Below are 17544 nucleotides of genomic sequence, written 5' to 3'. Positions count from 1 at the left end.
AAATACTGTAAAGCTGGTTTGGGACAATGTCCGTTGTGAAAAGCGCTATAGAAATAAACTTGACTTGGCAATAACCTCCAGGCCCCCAATGGCTCTTTTAAGAGCCGTCAACTTTTCCCATACAGATGTTTCCAGATGAGGCTGCACAACAGCTTTCACACAGCATGTCTCTTGCTTCTGCAATTAGAATAATCTCTCAATTCAGAAGTTGTTTTGCTTGACAAAACACTTCCACGATGCTTTACTATGCACGTTGGTGGTTGATAAAGAAGAGCTGCTGCTTCTCTTAGGATGTCCTGCACCCACTTTATTAGGTGTGACCGATTGCTAGTCATGAAGGTGGAGATGAAACTTGTGGGAAAGTTTCTCGCCTTGCTGGCTTTTACACGCAAATGAACAGCAGTTGGTAATTCTACTCACTGCATGTGTTGTGCAGCAGTAGTGGGTAACCGACTCTCTGCTCAACTTCACCTGGGTAGTTATGAGCGCCAGTGGGAATCTCTACTCTCTGCCCAATTGATGATTAGGTGACGGCTATCGAAGCTCTGAAACACACTTGCAGTGACTGGCATGTCTCTGTAGCCTTCATTACCGACTCTGTGATCAGGAGAACTTGGAACGGTCTCAGCCACCTCTTCTCTCTCCTGCTCTTTCTTCTCATATCTCTCACCACCACCCAGTCTCTTGTTTCAGATTATCCAGCTGTCTGCTGAAAAAAGAAGTGTTTCTCTCACCTGCTTCTGTAGTTGAGATAAACCACAGGACATGTTTGCACAATAGCACAAAATATCATGATCACATTCAGAGTTAGTAATTCTTGGTTGTGGTTTTTAACCCACTCTGGTTTTAGGTCGTCTGCCAGACAGGTAAAGTTTAGCCAGGTTTTCTTCTACTTGTTTCAGTGCGTAATTAGTCAAGTCAAGCCAAGAAGCTTTTATTGTCATTTCAACCAAATATAGCTGACGCATTACACAGTGAAATGAAACAACGTTCCTCCTGAACCCTGGTGCTACATATAACAACAATCACAGAAATCACAGGGCTAAGGACTATTACGTGTCCTCGCCACATAAAGTGCATCGTGTGAAACCGGGTGCAAACAGTGCAAAGACAACACAAGACAGTTAAAGACAACACAGGACAGTGCAAGACAACACAAAACAGTGTAAGACAAATACACAAGACACAAAATAGTGATTAATGAAAGGTGTGCATTTCTTACTGCTATTTTCTTCTGGAAAACCCCATCTAGAAATAATTTCTAGATGATATTTCTAGTGTTGATATTCAGACTGCATCTAACCATTATGTTGTGTGAGTGTCTGTTTGTATTACTCCCCATATTGCCATATAACAACATTTAAATCACACAATAAACACTACAAATCCACAAATCTAGGAGACAGTAACATGAGAAGTGATGCAGTATCATGATATAATACCGTATTTTCCGGACTATAAGCCGCTACTTTTTTCCCACGCTTTCAACCCCGCGGCTTAAACAATGAAGTGGCTAATTTATGGATTTTTCCTGTGTTTTTCTCGGTTTCACAAGCTTCAAGCCAAAAAACTGAGCCCCATAACATTAGACCAATAAAATTGCTGAACGGGTTCAGGTGAACCAATAAAATTCTTTATATCAAATCGGGTGCGCTCTCACTGAATCATAAATATGCATGGGGTTCCTCTGACATTTGACCTGCCGCTCACTCGGACTGTCAACAGGAAAGGCGACGTCACACTGAAAACAACCGGGCATGAAAAAATGCACTTCAACTGTGTTCTGAGCTGCACGGCATCGGGAGAAAAGCTTCACCGATGGTGATTTTTAAACGCACGATGATGCCAAAAGATAAACTCCCGAGAGAAATTGTTGTGAAAGGAAGGAGGAAGACAGTGAACAATGACTTTCTTGGTAGGCTACTCTTTAGATACAAGCCATGTAACAGACACTGTCTTTCGTTAAAGCCTGTGTAAAGTTCATTAGTTTTAATGTAGACACCTGCAGCTTATAGACAGGTGCGGCTTATTTATGTTCAAAATGAAAATCTTTGTAACATTCAGTGGGTGCGGTTTATATTTGGATGAAATCATCAACTCCATTGTACACTTAGCAATAAGAGGGTTCATACAACACTTTAACTTAAAGCAGAACTGCTGTGAGCAGGACTTGAACCTGCGTGGGGAAACCCCATTGGATTTCAAGTCCAACGCCTTAACCTCTCGGCCATCACAGCAGTGCTGAAGCGAGAAAATGGAAATGAAGAGATGTCTTTATTATTCTTTCATAGTTCGTCATAGTTTTACCTTAAAAGAAGCATTTAGAATTGAACAGTGTCTCTGACAAACATTGGCTAAAAAAGAAACCCTCAAAGTATCTGTCCCAGGCGCACCACCCTGCCAGCAACAGTCACTCAGTCCACTCAGTGCTTGGTGTCTAACAAAAGCCAGAACGTCCCTGGGTGGGTTTGGAAACCAGCCTTTTGGTTAACAACTGAAAGCGCTAACCAGTGGCGCCATTGGCTGAGAAAGAAATGGAAGATCTTGCACTGATTAGCTGTCATTACAAGACACACAGCGCACAAGCGAGCTTCCGAGATCAGGCGAGATCGGCGGTCTCAGAGTGGTATGACCGTGAGCGAGAATTGCTGATTCAAATGGCAATTTATTTTTGTTTGTTTGTTTGCTTATATGCCTTTTCTGCTATTCAAGTTCAACTTTTATCACAATTTATTCACCACAGTAGATGTTCATCCTTAAATTAAGCATGAAAGCAAATAAAATGTACATGAGTCAAAAAATTTGCCCAGGCCCTCAACAGTTCTTTATAAAAGTTTAGAAACCCCTCTGTTATGTAATTCTTTGTTTTCATCCACAATATGTTGTCTCCAAGTTCGAAGTTGCTTCACTTGTTTAAGAAAAACCCCATTGTTGCTTTCCATGACGCATTGCTTTATTCATCCATGTACTTTTTTTTATCATTTTCATTTATCATTTGTTCCACATCTATTAACCCCAATCCTTCCTTCTCTATTGCTCCCATTAAGGTGTTGTATGCAATTCTTGTGGGCTTCCCTTCCCAGAAAAGATCTAAAAAACTTTTTTTAGCCTTCTTTCTGCCCACAATGGCGCAGCTGATGTGTATAAAATATACCATAGATTAGAAATCATTAAAATGTTAAGTACTAACTTTATTTCTTCTGCTGTCTTTTCATCCCTCCTCATTAAAACTCCTAAAATCTTTATTTCTTTTGCTTCCATAAAAGTAAAATGATCCATTAAAAACGCAGCCCTTCTGAATCTCATGTATACCGTTTTATCATAATTTATTTTGGCTCCTGATCTCCTGCAGAACTTTTGTACCGTTTGCATTGCTTTTTTCACCAGATTTTTGACCAATGGCGTTGTGTCATCCGCATATTTAAATATTTTATTCTCTTCTCCCTCGATGCCTAATCCTTTTATTCCTTTTATTCCTTTTATTCCTGTTTTTTAGTTAGTCCAAAAGGAACCACAATTAGATGTACAATTAATGTATGGGTCATATACAAATACAACATGAATGGGTCCAAGAGTAAACATTCGAGATCAATTGCTACTGTGGACAGTGGTGCCTAATGTTTGTTAGTTGCAGCACTGCTTTGTTATTGCTGGAAGAGTAGGACCCTCAGAGCAATTGCTGTCAACAGTTGTGTGTTGCATGCTAATTTCAACAGAATTTTGGTGGTTTGTTAAAACTATGACCAGATATTAGATAGAACGTTTTCACTGCTATGGCATGGCTATTGTTTGTCGATATGTATCTTATAACTATATTTAACTATATTTGTACTTGACCATATTTTATGTTGAGGACCTTAGCAAGTCTCAAATTAATGGTAGAGCTAGCATCAAGACAAAAATCAAATCTATGCTTCTGCCTTATTAGCTGTTAGTTTGAATGCATATGTCCATGCAATATTTTTTTTCTAAATCTAAGAGCAAAGAATTACAACAGCTGGCTGAGTAGTCACTGAGCGGCATTGCGGCGCTGTGGCTTAGTTGGTTAAAGTGCCTGTCTTGTAAACAGGAGATCCTGGGTTCAAATCCCAGCAGTGCCTGGTGCAGTTGTCCTTTGCTGCTTCTTCTTGAGTGCCTTCCAGTGTTTTCTTCATGGCTTGAGATTTAACATTGCAAGTGGATAAGATGGTTTCTCTGGGGCACTGAATGGTGAATTGCAGGCTTTGCTCTGACCCTTTTAAAAGCATCATAGTATTTTTAGCAATGGATAAAACTGTGCTTTTCTACAAACTATGAGCCAGCCATTAAGATGAACAGTTACGAGATAGTAAAATACAGCTCTGTGCACTGTAGGCGCTGCGCAATGGATAGCGCATTGGACTCAGACTCAGCAGTCAGAGCTATTCAAAGGTTGTGGTTCGAGTCCCTCCAGAGTCGTTGTGTTTTCCACTTGTCTCTCTAGTAACTTTTATTGTGCACCAGGTAGATTTAAGAGCCATATTGCATGTGGCATGTCCGTGCTTCTCGTACTAAACCGAAATGCTTTGTCGGTTGTGGTTTTCAAAAAAAATTTCCTCTTGTTCCACATGGTTCTACTCGTTTGACCAAAACGTTGCTGTACCCTAATCAGATGTTCCAACACATATTCCTGACACAGAATCATTCCATACTTTGTGCTCACATCCAAAGCCCACACTTATCTTCTGATTAACAAAGATTAGGAACATGGGCACAACTGTTTTGTCTCATTGGCACAACCATGTATAAACTGCTTGTGTTGATTCAACTGGCAGGCAATGGTGGATTCTGAGGTGTTGATTACATGGGTATGTCTTAAATCCAAAGTAAACAGTCCAATGGTACAATAATTGTTCAAAATATGATTTTAAAATCTCTTACATGAAACCAATACAACATTTCTTGGGTCCAAGAGCAAACGATCTAGATCAGCTGCTCATACCACTTAGGACAGTGGTGCTTAATGTTGGTTAGTTGCAGCTCCTCTTTGTTATTGCTGTAAGCGTGGTACCATGGCCATACAAACTGCAATGAAAATCAGCTAAATTGAGTACAACTGCACTGTGATTTCAACCCAAAACATTATAGGCCTTTTGTCAAAGAGCAAACTGTTTGTGGTGGTACAACTCCATAGTAATCTCAGATTCTGAGGTTTGTAATAACATAGATATATCTTACAGTCAGATTGGACAGTACATTGGTACAGCAGTTGGTCTAAATCAAGTAAAAAAATCTTCTTACACTGAAGATAAACAACAGGCAACAGGGCCTTAATTGTCATACATTCTCAGTGCAGTGGCTCTAATAACGGCCTTCACACAGCTCGCCTCGTTAGTGCAGTAGGTAACGCGTGAGTCTCATAATCTGAAGTATCTGAATCAAGTAAAACAGCTACAAGTGTTTAGTCTCATCTGCACAAACAATTATATACTGCTTGTGTTGATTCAACTGGCAGGCAATGGCAGATTCGAGTTCTTGATTACAAGAGGTTCCTCTTACAACCAAAGTGCACAGTCCAATAGTACGGTAATTGTTCTACAAAAGATTTAAAAACCTCTTATATTAAACAAATACAACATGCATGGGTCCAAGAGCAAACAATCAAGATCAATTGCTCCTACCTTAGTAGTCTCCTACTTTGTTGAGACTATGACCAGATATTAGATAGAAAGTTTTCACTGCTATAGCATGGTTATTGTATGTCGATATTTATTTTAACTATATTTGTATTTGATCATATTTTATGTTGAGGACCTTAGCAAGTCTCAAATTAATGGTAGGACTAGCATCAAGACAAAAATCAAATCTATGCTTCTGCCTTATTAGCTGTTAGTTTGAATGCATATGTCCATGCAATATTTTTTTCCCTAAATCTAATAGCAAAGAATTTCCATTTAACAGCTGGCTGAGTATTTGCCAGCTTGCATTGAGGTGCTGTGGTTTAGTTAATTAAAGTCCCTGTCTAGTAAACAGGAGATCTTAAGTTCGAATTCCAGCAGTGCCTGATGCAGTTGTCCTTTGCTGCTTCCGCTTGAGTGTTTTCCAGCTATTACTTTATGGCTTGTGATTTAACATTGCAAGTGGATAAGATGGTTTCTCTGGGGCACTGAATGGTGAATTGCAGGCTTTGCTCTGACCCTTTTAAAAGCTTGATAGTATTTGTTAGCAATGAAAAAAAAACTGTGCTGTTAAACAAACTACAAGCCATCCATTAAGATAAACATTTCCGAGATAGTAAAATACAGCACTGTGTAACGTAGGGCTCTGTGGCCAAATGGATAGCGCATCAAGACAATGGACTGGTTAAAAGATGACGAGATGCCTATACAATCAATAAAAAAGAAAGAAAACGAACTGCAAAAAGAGTTTACCTGAAGGTAGTGACAGATATGACAGATATGAAAGATATGAGAGTATCAGACATAAATAAAGCATTAATAGAGCAGATTGGTGAAGGGAGGATTCTCGTAGTGCGTCCCAAACAAAATAAGTTGTATGAGGTCACTCTGGAACAATAAGAGGACACAGTATCTCTTGGACGGTTTGGTTATCAATGGAACCAAGTGTGATGTCAAAAGACTGCAAAATAGAGACTATGTGGTTTCCTTCATGCAGCTGCCTGTCTACATCACTGATAATAAAATTATAAATAAATTGTAGGGATGGGGAGTTTTCCCAATATCCAAAATAAAAGGAGAGTGTATCCAGGCACCAAGATTGAGGACGGACGAGGTTTGTGAAAACATGGCTCCCAAAAAGTTGCCTCTCTCCCAATACAAAAATAGAAACGGCAGAAGGCCTGCAGTACTTTTGGGTTACGCACAGCCATCAAGTGAAGACCTGCTGGCTGTGCATGAGCCCGAATCATTTGGTGAAGGATTGCCCAGATTTAAGTGCTTTAACTGTGAGAAGAGAGGGCACATTGCGAGGGACTGCAACGCAGTAACGTGCCCGGATTGCAATCTGCCTTTAAATAAGTGTGAGTGTTGGATGAGGAATGAAAAGGTGGAGGATGAACAGCAGGTGGATGCGCAGTTGCATGATCGAGACAGTGAGTGGCGAGAAGAGTAAATAACAACACAAGAGGGAGAAACAACAATGGACAAGGGCGTGTAACAAGAAGGAAAGAAGCACAACAACCAGGAGGATCACTTACAGCAGGATGGGGAATCTGAACCCAAATAGGACTAACTGAAAGTTTGCAAAACGCTTTGGTGGAGAAGAAGGACCAAGAGAAGAGACATCGGTGGACATGCAACAAGACGGATAATCATGGATTCAAATAGAGTTGACGTACAGCCTGCAAAATGACCTGAACACAATAGAATCCGACCATCCAGCATGTAAGGAACAAGCAACAGGAATAAAAGATGAAAAGGGAAAAGAAAAAAGGAGGACAAACAAGTAAAACCAACAAAAAGAATGAGGTCAGTAAAGGTAATATCTAATGTAGAGGTTGCCAGAAAGAAAGTCCTTAAAAAAGACATGATAAAAACTGAAAACAGGTTTGACTCGCTAAAGGACTTGGAGGAGATGAACTGAGACGATCAGTCAAAGGAAATTAAAATGTATTTTATTTTAAAACTGTTATGAATTATAAATCGATATCCTTCTAAAAGTTGCTAAGTAACACCGTGACATCATTGTGCGATGGCGTCGTTTAATCGTCGAAACGCAAAACTGCGTCTTTATGTTACAAAATATATAGAAAATGTAGTACAGAGTCTCTGTACTACGTCCCCCCACCCTCACCCAACAGGTGAACACTTCCCAAATAAGAACAATCAATCAATCAGTGTATCGTTCAAGGCTGGTCAGGGAACATTGATGGATACAGATAAGACACTATACAGTGCATTTGAAGAAAACATTCACTTGTATTAAGGTCAGTGTTACTCTGATATAATTTGTATTTTTTATTTCTTATTTCTTTAGAACAATCACAAAAACATGATGAATTTTCTCAAATTGTCGGGTAATCTCAGCAAAAATATAATTATAAATATTGTTTGTATGTGTTATGTTCAAAAATAGATTAAATAAAAAAAGGTGCATATGACATATCATTCTAAAGTTCTAAACATCAAGCATCGATTTTAGATGCATCTTCAATGGAATGAATTTGTGTAGGCAGAACACAACATTAAAAAGGAACTACATACCTGTTTTTACTAACGAGTCACAAATGTGTCTACTAATAAGTGTCCACTTAAAATAAGCACTGATAACATTTATCATCACCCCTTCAACATCCAGCATCACGTTCATCACCCTATCAGTCGCCACGGCTGCTCATCAGGGATAAATGCACACCATTCACCTTGACTGTTGATTTCTGTAAAGCTGCTTTGAGACAATGTCTGTTGTGAAAAGCGCTATAGAAATAAACTTGACTTGACTATCAGAAACTCTCTTCACCTCCACTAAACTCTTCCTTCAGAATCATGAAAGAAAAGTTTAAACACACCTCCAATGTTCCTGGCCTTACTCCGTTTTTACTTGGTCTCCTAAACACACAACATATCTACCTTTCTCCTCTTCATCATATCAGCTACCTCTCTCCCTTTACCAGTCATAGTACCAACCCGAACCTCCACTCTCCTACACTTCTCCTTTTCCTGCTGTCTCTGTAGACATCTTGATTTGGCACATGTTTTACGCTGGATGTCCTTCCTAACACAACCCTCCATTAATCCGGGTTTGGGACCGGCACTAAGAGTGCACTGGCTCATGCAACCTTAATCGCTGGATTTTTCTTTTCAATCTGTCTAATTTATATTTCCATCTGCCTGCTTGTCTAAATTAACAGTTTTTTTTCTGTCTGTCTTTTTCACTAATAGGTAACCATGTACTTATTTATTCTTTATGTCTGTGTTTGAAAGACAAAGGAGAATAATTATTTTATTATTGTTTGATAATTTAAAAAAGTGCTGTCAGAAGTGGGATTTGAACCCACGCCTCCATGTGGAGACCAGAACACTCAGTTTCCTGGAAGGTACAGAACCTTGAGTCTGGCGCCTTAGACCGCTCGGCCATCCTGACATACAAGCATGTGTTTCTTATTCCCTCAGTGGCTGATAAAACTATTTTTACAAATTCCTGTCTACTTGTTTGTCTTATTTATCCTTCTATTTGTGTTTCTTATCTATCTACATCAGTCTTATCTGTTTTTCTGTCTGAATGCATATATATGCCTGCTCATCTTTCCTATCAATCTATTGATCTATTTTATATATCCATCTGCCTGCTTGTCTGTATTAGCAGTTTTTTCAGTGTTTAAAAGACAAGGGAGAATTAATTTCATATTTTTGTTTTGATTTCTAATGAAAATAAAGTTACTGTCAGAAGTGGGATTTAAACCCATGTGGAGACCAGAACACTCAGTTTCCTCAAGGTATTGAACCTTGAGTCTGGTACCTTTCAAATATTAGTCTGTCTGTCTGTCTGTCCATCCATCCAGCCATCTATTTGTCTTCCTTTTTGTCTATCTATCTGTCTGTCTATTGTCTGATTGTATGTTTTTTCTTCTTCGGCTTCTCCCGTTAGAAATCGCCACAGCGGATCCTCCGCATGTTTTGATTTGGCACATGTTTTGCTGGATGTCCTTCCTAACACAACCCTCCATTAATCCGGGTTTGGAACCGGCACTAAGAGTGCACTGGCTCATGCAACCTTAATCGCTGGATTTTTCTTTTAATCTGTCTAATTTATATTTCCATCTGCCTGCTTGTCTAAATTAACAGTTTTTTTCTGTCTGTCTTTTCACTAATAGGTAACCATGTACTTATTTATTCTTTATGTCTGTGTTTGAAAGACAAAGGAGAATAATTATTCTATTATTGTTTGATAATTTAAAAAATGCTGTCAGAAGTGGGATTTAAACCCATGTGGAGACCAGAACACTCAGTTTCCTCAAGGTATTGAACCTTGAGTCTGGCGCCTTAGACCGCTCGGCCATCCTGACATACAAGCATGTGTTTCTTATCTATCTACATCAGTCTTATCTGTTTTTCTGTCTGAATGCATATATATGCCTGCTCATCTTTCCTATCAATCTATTGATCTATTTTATATATCCATCTGCCTGCTTGTCTAAATTAACAGTTTTTCAGTGTTTAAAAGACAAGGAGAATTAATTTCATATTTTGTTTAGATTTCTAATGAAAATAAAGTTACGGTCAGAAGTGGGATTTAAACCCATGTGGAGACCAGAACACTCAGTTTCCTCAAGGTATTGAACCTTGAGTCTGGTACCTTTCAAATATTAGTCTGTCTGTCTGTCTGTCCATCCATCCAGCCATCTATTTGTCTTCCTTTTTGTCTATCTATCTGTCTGTCTATTGTCTGATTGTATGTTTTTTTCTTCTTTCGGCTTCTCCCGTTAGGGGTCGCCACAGCGGATCCTCCGCATGTTTTGATTTGGCACATGTTTTACGCTGGATGCCCTTCCTAACGCAACCCTCCCCAATTTATCCGGGCTTGGGACCGGCACTGAAAGTGGCCCACAGTGTGGGGCTTTTTTTGATTAGGCTACGAGTTCAGCTACTAGGTAGCTCACTTTGAGATCTCTCTCATTCACCTTTGTGTTTGTTTTTCATTAAAGTTGAAGTCATTAATTCTATTGTCATGAATAAACAAGGTCATTATTGCGCTACCTACTGTCACCCAATTACTGTACATGGTGGAGTATTTTCATTACTCTGACAGTCACTACATCAGTTTAATTTTAGAGCATGTTGTATTTAATAACCTTTGCATGTGTTTAAATGCTTTTCCTTTTCATGTTTTCTCCATGAAGCATTTACTAAGAGCTTACGAGCACCTGGGCTTTGTTTTGCAACTGATCCTGAAGTAGAACAAGATCACATTCAAGCGCGTTCCCTCAGCCGTCACCAAGTGCCTTAGATCAGCTTCCTCCATCATCACATAAAGCCTGAAATTGTGATCTCTTTATAAATATTTTTTATAGATTATAGTCATAACATTGTATATTTTTATACATAAATAAATAAAATACACAGTAGATCTGCACAGCGTTACTCGTTCTCTCTAATAGTTTATACAGTGGCAGGTCTTCAGTCCCAATCCCCCTCTTAATAACATCATTATGATGCCACAGCTATAGAATTATACAGATATGCAGTATAACAGAGCGCTGCATCACAGACATTTCATACAGCGTGAATGAATGCTGTTAACTAAAGCAGGAAACCCAGTGAACACAATTCAACAAGTCTCTTTTCACTGCAGCCACAGCTGCACCGCCGCATTCATCATCTCTAGCAGAAGCTTCAATATTAACCTCATAAAATATCCCGGGTTTCCATGCGCCTTATGCATTTTCCATTTCTATGCTTTTCGGCTCCTCCTCCATTCACAAACCAGCATCCAACCATCACAAACCAGCATCCAACCATCATAAACCAGCATCCAACCATCACAAACTAGTGTCCAACCATCGCAAACCAGCATCCAACCATCATAAACCAGCATCCAACTCTCAGTTTCCTGAAGGTATTGAACCTTGAGTCTGGTACCTTTGAAATATTATTCTGTCTGTCTGTCAAGCTGCCTGCTTGTCTGTATTAGCAGTTTTTCAGTGTTTAAAAGACAAGGAGAATTAATTTCATATTTTGTTTAGATTTCTAATGAAAATAAAGTTACGGTCAGAAGTGGGATTTGAACCCACGCCTCCATGTGGAGACCAGAACACTCAGTTTCCTCAAGGTATTGAACCTTGAGTCTGGTACCTTTCAAATATTAGTCTGTCTGTCTGTCTGTCTGTCCATCCATCCAGCCATCTATTTGTCTTCCTTTTGTCTATCTATCTGTCTGTCAGTCTTAGATTTAGTCTGACAGCTTGTCTTTTATTTACCATGCTGTCTGTCTGTCAAGCTGCCTGCTTGTCTGTATTAGCAGTTTTTCAGTGTTTAAAAGACAAGGAGAATTAATTTCATATTTTGTTTAGATTTCTAATGAAAATAAAGTTACGGTCAGAAGTGGGATTTAAACCCATGTGGAGACCAGAACACTCAGTTTCCTCAAGGTATTGAACCTTAAGTCTGGTACCTTTCAAATATTAGTCTGTCTGTCTGTCCATCCATCCAGCCATCTATTTGTCAGCTTTTTGTCTTAATCTATCTGTCTGTCTATCCATCCGCCATTTATTTGTCAGCTTTTTGTCTTAATCTATCTGTCTGTCTATCCATCCGCCATTTATTTGTCAGCTTTTTGTCTTAATCTATCTGTCTGTCAGTCTTAGATTTAGTCTGACAGCTTGTCTTTTTATTTACCATGCTGTCTGTCTGTCCATCCATCCAGCCATCTATTTGTCAGCTTTTTGTCTTAATCTATCTGTCTGTCTATCCATCCGCCATTTATTTGTCAGCTTTTTGTCTTAATCTATCTGTCTGTCTATCCATCCGCCATTTATTTGTCAGCTTTTTGTCTTAATCTATCTGTCTGTCAGTCTTAGATTTAGTCTGACAGCTTGTCTTTTATTTACCATGCTGTCTGTCTGTCCATCCATCCAGCCATCTATTTGTCAGCTTTTTGTCTTAATCTATCTGTCTGTCAGTCTTAGATTTAGTCTGACAGCTTGTCTTTTATTTACCATGCTGTCTGTCTGTCTGTCTATCCATCCGCCATTTATTTGTCAGCTTTTTGTCTTAATCTATCTGTCTGTCAGTCTTAGATTTAGTCTGACAGCTTGTCTTTTTTATTTACCATGCTGTCTGTCTGTCTGTCTGTCTGTCTGTCTGTCTGTCTGTCTGTCTGTCTGTCTGTCTGTCAAGCTGCCTGCTTGTCTGTATTAACTGTTTTTTTCCTCTCTGTCTCTGACTCATTGATGGATGTGCAGACTTCAGGCAGAACCTTGTGTAGTCATGGCTGAGTGGATAAGGCAACGGACCTGAAATCCATTGGGGTCTCCCTCCGTCATGTTAAAATCTTGCCTGTGTTACGCCTCTGTATAAGAGGAAATAGAAAATATGACACGGACACGATGTAGCTTCAGTCACGTCCAATGTTGTAATGCATTTACCATGAACAGCATAAAACATTTACACAGTATCACACTTACACATGTTATTTTCCCTTTGCATGACATAATGTCCCTCTGAGAAACTTCACGATTAGGAAAAATATCAGCTGGTAAGTTATAACTCTATCTTACTAAAATACCTGAGTTAACCTTTAATATGAGTTACCAAAAACAGATCAAAATGTGTTAACAGCATTCATACTGTTTTTAAACATTCATAAAACAGTAGATATTAAAATGTATTTACAGCATCTTAAAACAGTATTGACAAATAACCTTGAAAAAGTACATTTAATAAAAGATTATTTAAACAAAATACATTAAACTTTACTCTGTAGTGTTTAGAACAATAAACAGCACAATAGATATTATTTATGCTATTTTATAGTTATTATTAATTCAGAATACACAACATTTTATCCTCAGTAATAGCATTGTGCTTACACATATAAACTATCTTGCCTCTTCGCATTAAACACTCTTTAAACACAATTTTTCTTAAACTTCAACAATAACACGTTTACCTCATCCCTATGATATAAAACGTATACACACACACAGAGAAAATGGTGGCGGCGATGTTAACCTAGATCAACGTGCTCCACCATGTGCTACACAGCTAGCACGCAAGCTACACTGGCCAACACTTCACACTAGTCTGCTAAATGCGCTTACATAAATACAATCATTAGTATTTACTCCCCGCATGTTCCTTACAGTATTAAACACATATATGACTTGTTCACACAATATACAACCCTCGTTCTTACCTGTATAAAAGGAAATAGAAAATATGACACGGACACGATGTAGCTTCAGTCACGTCCAATGTTGTAATGGACGAACGTCAGCTGCACGCGCCGCACACAGGCTGAACGAGGCATTAGCAATCGATCACAGACAGATCATTAAACTTACGGCAAAAGAAAATGAAATGTAAACAAGCAAACACTGCATATTGTAATGTAAATAAAACAGCATTTTAAACACAGATCATCTTTTGACTTATATCAAACCGTTCAATGTATCAGTATTACATCATTTTTTACATCCTTACACCTGCACTATTTGTAATCTTAGTTTCTTACAAATTCCCTGCAGATTGTTCCACCAGAACACAGCTCTTTAACACTGCAGCAGCACTTTTATAAGTCAACCCCGTATATAATTAAACCGCGAACATAACATGTCCGTGACTTTTGCGTGTTCACCATTTGGCCTACACATGGTCACCAAGCTAAAAGTCTAGGTCTCATTTGACATCACTGGCTTGAACACTTGTTTTGTTATCTTGATAGCTGAGCATGGTCTCTGACTAAATCCTTTGTATTGTAACCCAAATTCAATTGAAGCTTCATCTGATATTGACAAGAACCCCACTGCGTTTCCCAGCGCCATTTTAAAACCAGAGGTCGATGGATCGAAACCATCCTCTGCTAAATGTTACCTGTTTCATACCTCAGTCCTATTTCCAACTCAGAGTGGGGAATCGACTAGAACCATTTTCCTTCATATTAATTGGACTATTTTGCAAGTTGAAATGATCAGAGCAACCAACAAAATATCCCTACAGGTGAAAATGTCACATAATTCTATATGAGCCACCTTTCATTAGGAATAAGAGTAAGAATGTAGTGCTTGCATGTGATTAGCAGAGAGGTGGACATCAACTGAGATCACAGATAAGGATGAATATCGTTTCAGAGTGGAGAAAAGTAAAACCTATTTCAAAATCCTATTACTTCAAGATCTGCATGTGATCAGTACATGGGTGAAGAGGACAAATGCTGGATTTTAATGACCTGCCTACTTTGTGCAGCAAACAGAAAGACTGCTATTGGTTTCCCTTTGATGCAGGCAAGCACCATTCGACTCATTGAAGGATGTGCAGAGGTCATGGAAAACCTTCTATAATCATGGCTGAGTGGATACCACTGCGTTTCTCAGCATCGTTTGGAAGCCAGGAAAGTAGATCCAGGCCGCTCTTTGCCTTTGCTCTTTTTCGTGAGTCCCGTCTTGGTTGCTTGCACTTAGCTGAGTTGTGCAGCGGAAGCATGTTGGGCCCATAAACCAGAGGTTGATGGATCGAAACCATCCTCTGCTAAGAGTTACCTGTTTCATACCTCAGTCCCATTTCCAGCTCAGAGTGGGAACTGACTGGAATGATCCTACTATTTTCCTTCATATTGGTTGGACAAGTGGAAATGATCAAAGCAACCAACAATATTTCCCTACAGATGAAAATATAGCTCTACAAGGACATTGTGATTGCCATTGGTTTCCTCTTGATGCAAGCAAGCACCAGTTGACTTATTGATGGATGTGCAGAGGTCATGGAAGACCTTCTATAATCATGGATGAGTGGATAAGGCGATGGTCCTGAAATCCATTGGGGTCTACCTTCGCCATGTTTAAATCCTGCCTACTAAGTTTGTGCTTTGGTTTCTTACAATTTCCCTGCAGATTGTTTTGTCAGAACGCAGCTCTTTAACACTGCAGAAGCACTTTTCCAAGTTAAAACCCAAAGATAATTACTTCTGACTTCTGACACCCTGCACATGTTGGTGACGGGAAAGCGAAATCCAAACAGCCAGATGTCCAAGGTTCTTTTTGTTTCTTTGTAATCTATTTAAAGAATGTTCAGCATAAAATCAGAGTAATTTAAAAGTTGTTAATTATGGCCTCAGTATAATAAAGACAAGAAATCGCTCTCATGGGATTTCAACATCTTTAGTGCTAAGAGGTAACAAGCTAGAAACAAGTTATCACCGATACAGTGTTCTGATAGCACTTTTCACCGGCCCTAAGCTTGTTTCCTGTAAAATCAGGGCTTATCCGGGAGTTGAACCCGGGACCTCTCGCACCCGAAGCGAGAACCATACCCCTACACCAACAAGCCTTGCTTTAAAGTAACCGAAATCTTTAAGGTGTCCAGTCAAAGCGGCCCTCTGTAACTGCAAGAAACAGAAAGGCTCATTAGAGATTTAAACTTCATTTTAACTTTTGTAATAAAATGTCACTGTACATTGGAAACACATGTCTTCTCTTCTCCATGCTAACATTTTAAAACCGTTACATGGTGCTACCTAAAATGTAAGATCGGAAAAGAGCTAAACTATTCAGTCCAACACTTGGCATTGATTTACCACTGGATTGACACTACACCCTGCACATGTAGGTGAAGGGAAGGCGAGATCCAAACAGCCAGAGGTCCAAGATTCTTTTTGTTTCTTTGTAATCAATTTACAGACTGTTTACACACCAACGATAATATTTTAGGGATGCACCGAAACTAAAATTCTTGGCCGGAACCAAAAACCAAAAATGAGAAAACCAAGGCCAAAACCGAAAACTGAAACCCCCGAAAGAAAAGATTATGTCAATTATTAGAATTGCATTTATGGCTATGAGTGTGTACTAACCTCACTAAAATCAATGCATTGCAATTCAAAGAATAAATCAATTACAAAAGTTTTTTATTTATTATTATAAATGATTGTTATTTATTTGTTACCATTCATAGTATTGACAGACAGACAGCGGTCAATTATTATTAGCAACGGTCTGTTAAACGCAGATAATTGACCGCCGAACGTTTGGTATACAACATAAACTCATCCCTATGTGCACTGGACAAGTAGTCTCACTCTTCAGATGCATATTTCACAAATGACTAGATGATATTTGTGGCTTCTCTCAGTTAAAGCTACTCTGTCTCACCAGTTGGGGTCCATGCACTACTTCATCTGTCTAAGAGGCTTGAGTCAACAACATTTTTTTGTGATACTGTTTGGGTAGAAGTGGTCATTTAAAGTGGATCTGTTAGATTCTGCATGGTTAGGAGAGGTCATTAGGGATAATACTGAAATGTTGAGCCCTATTAAAAAATATAGAAATTGCTGACCTTCAGAGCTTCGAGCCATTTATGCCTGCTCAGATCCCTGGACTCATTTAATAGAAAATGTTTGTAATCTGCATGATGGGAGTTTGACCCATATGATTTAAATGTGGAAATGCTCTCTTTTCACAGTAACTGTTCCAAAATGTTAGCATGGAGAACAGGAGACATGTATTTGCAAGTTCAAATCACTAATGAACCTTTCTGTTTCCTGCAGTTACAGAAGCAGCTTTGGCTGGACACATTAAGTTTTATCTATGTGTTTAAATTGAAAACATATGCCAGCAAAGCACATGAACTATGCAGTGACATATCAGTAGACACTTCTTCCACAAGAAGGCTTTTTGGTCTAGGGATATGATTCAGGTTTTTTGATCCAGGATTTTACTTTGCATAACAGGAAACAAAAAGATCCACGGACCTCCAGCTGTTGGGTTCTCGCCTTCCCTTCAACTTCATGTGCAGAGCCGTTCCAGGTGCGAATCAATCTGAATTGAATTTGCTTGGCTCGTTGGTCTAGGGGTATGATTCTCGCTTAGGGTGCGAGAGGTCCCGGGTTCAAAAAAGTTTTACACTGAATAAACTG

The 17544-nt window shown here is 39.0% G+C and overlaps 3 non-coding genes across 3 annotated transcripts; 1 reads left to right on the top strand and 2 right to left on the bottom strand.

Annotated features, from left to right (window-relative positions):
- Positions 1–2155: 2155 nt before the first annotated feature.
- Positions 2156–2237, bottom strand: trnas-uga. The gene has a single exon. It is a non-coding gene; the product is annotated as a tRNA-Ser (tRNA).
- A 1789-nt stretch (positions 2238–4026) lies between these two features.
- trnat-ugu lies at positions 4027–4100 on the top strand. Its single transcript has one exon. It is a non-coding gene; the product is annotated as a tRNA-Thr (tRNA).
- Positions 4101–8949: 4849 nt separating this feature from the next.
- On the bottom strand, positions 8950–9060 carry trnal-caa. The gene is made up of 2 exons: positions 9023–9060; positions 8950–8995 (listed from the first exon to the last, which is right to left on the bottom strand). It is a non-coding gene; the product is annotated as a tRNA-Leu (tRNA).
- Between the last annotated feature and the right edge of the window lie 8484 nt (positions 9061–17544).

The sequence above is a fragment of the Silurus meridionalis genome, chromosome 3 (assembly GCF_014805685.1).
Source record: "Silurus meridionalis isolate SWU-2019-XX chromosome 3, ASM1480568v1, whole genome shotgun sequence".
NCBI classification, from domain to species: domain Eukaryota; kingdom Metazoa; phylum Chordata; class Actinopteri; order Siluriformes; family Siluridae; genus Silurus; species Silurus meridionalis.
The sequence above is the reverse complement of the archived record's forward strand: the minus strand, read 5'-3'. Positions and strand labels throughout refer to the sequence as shown.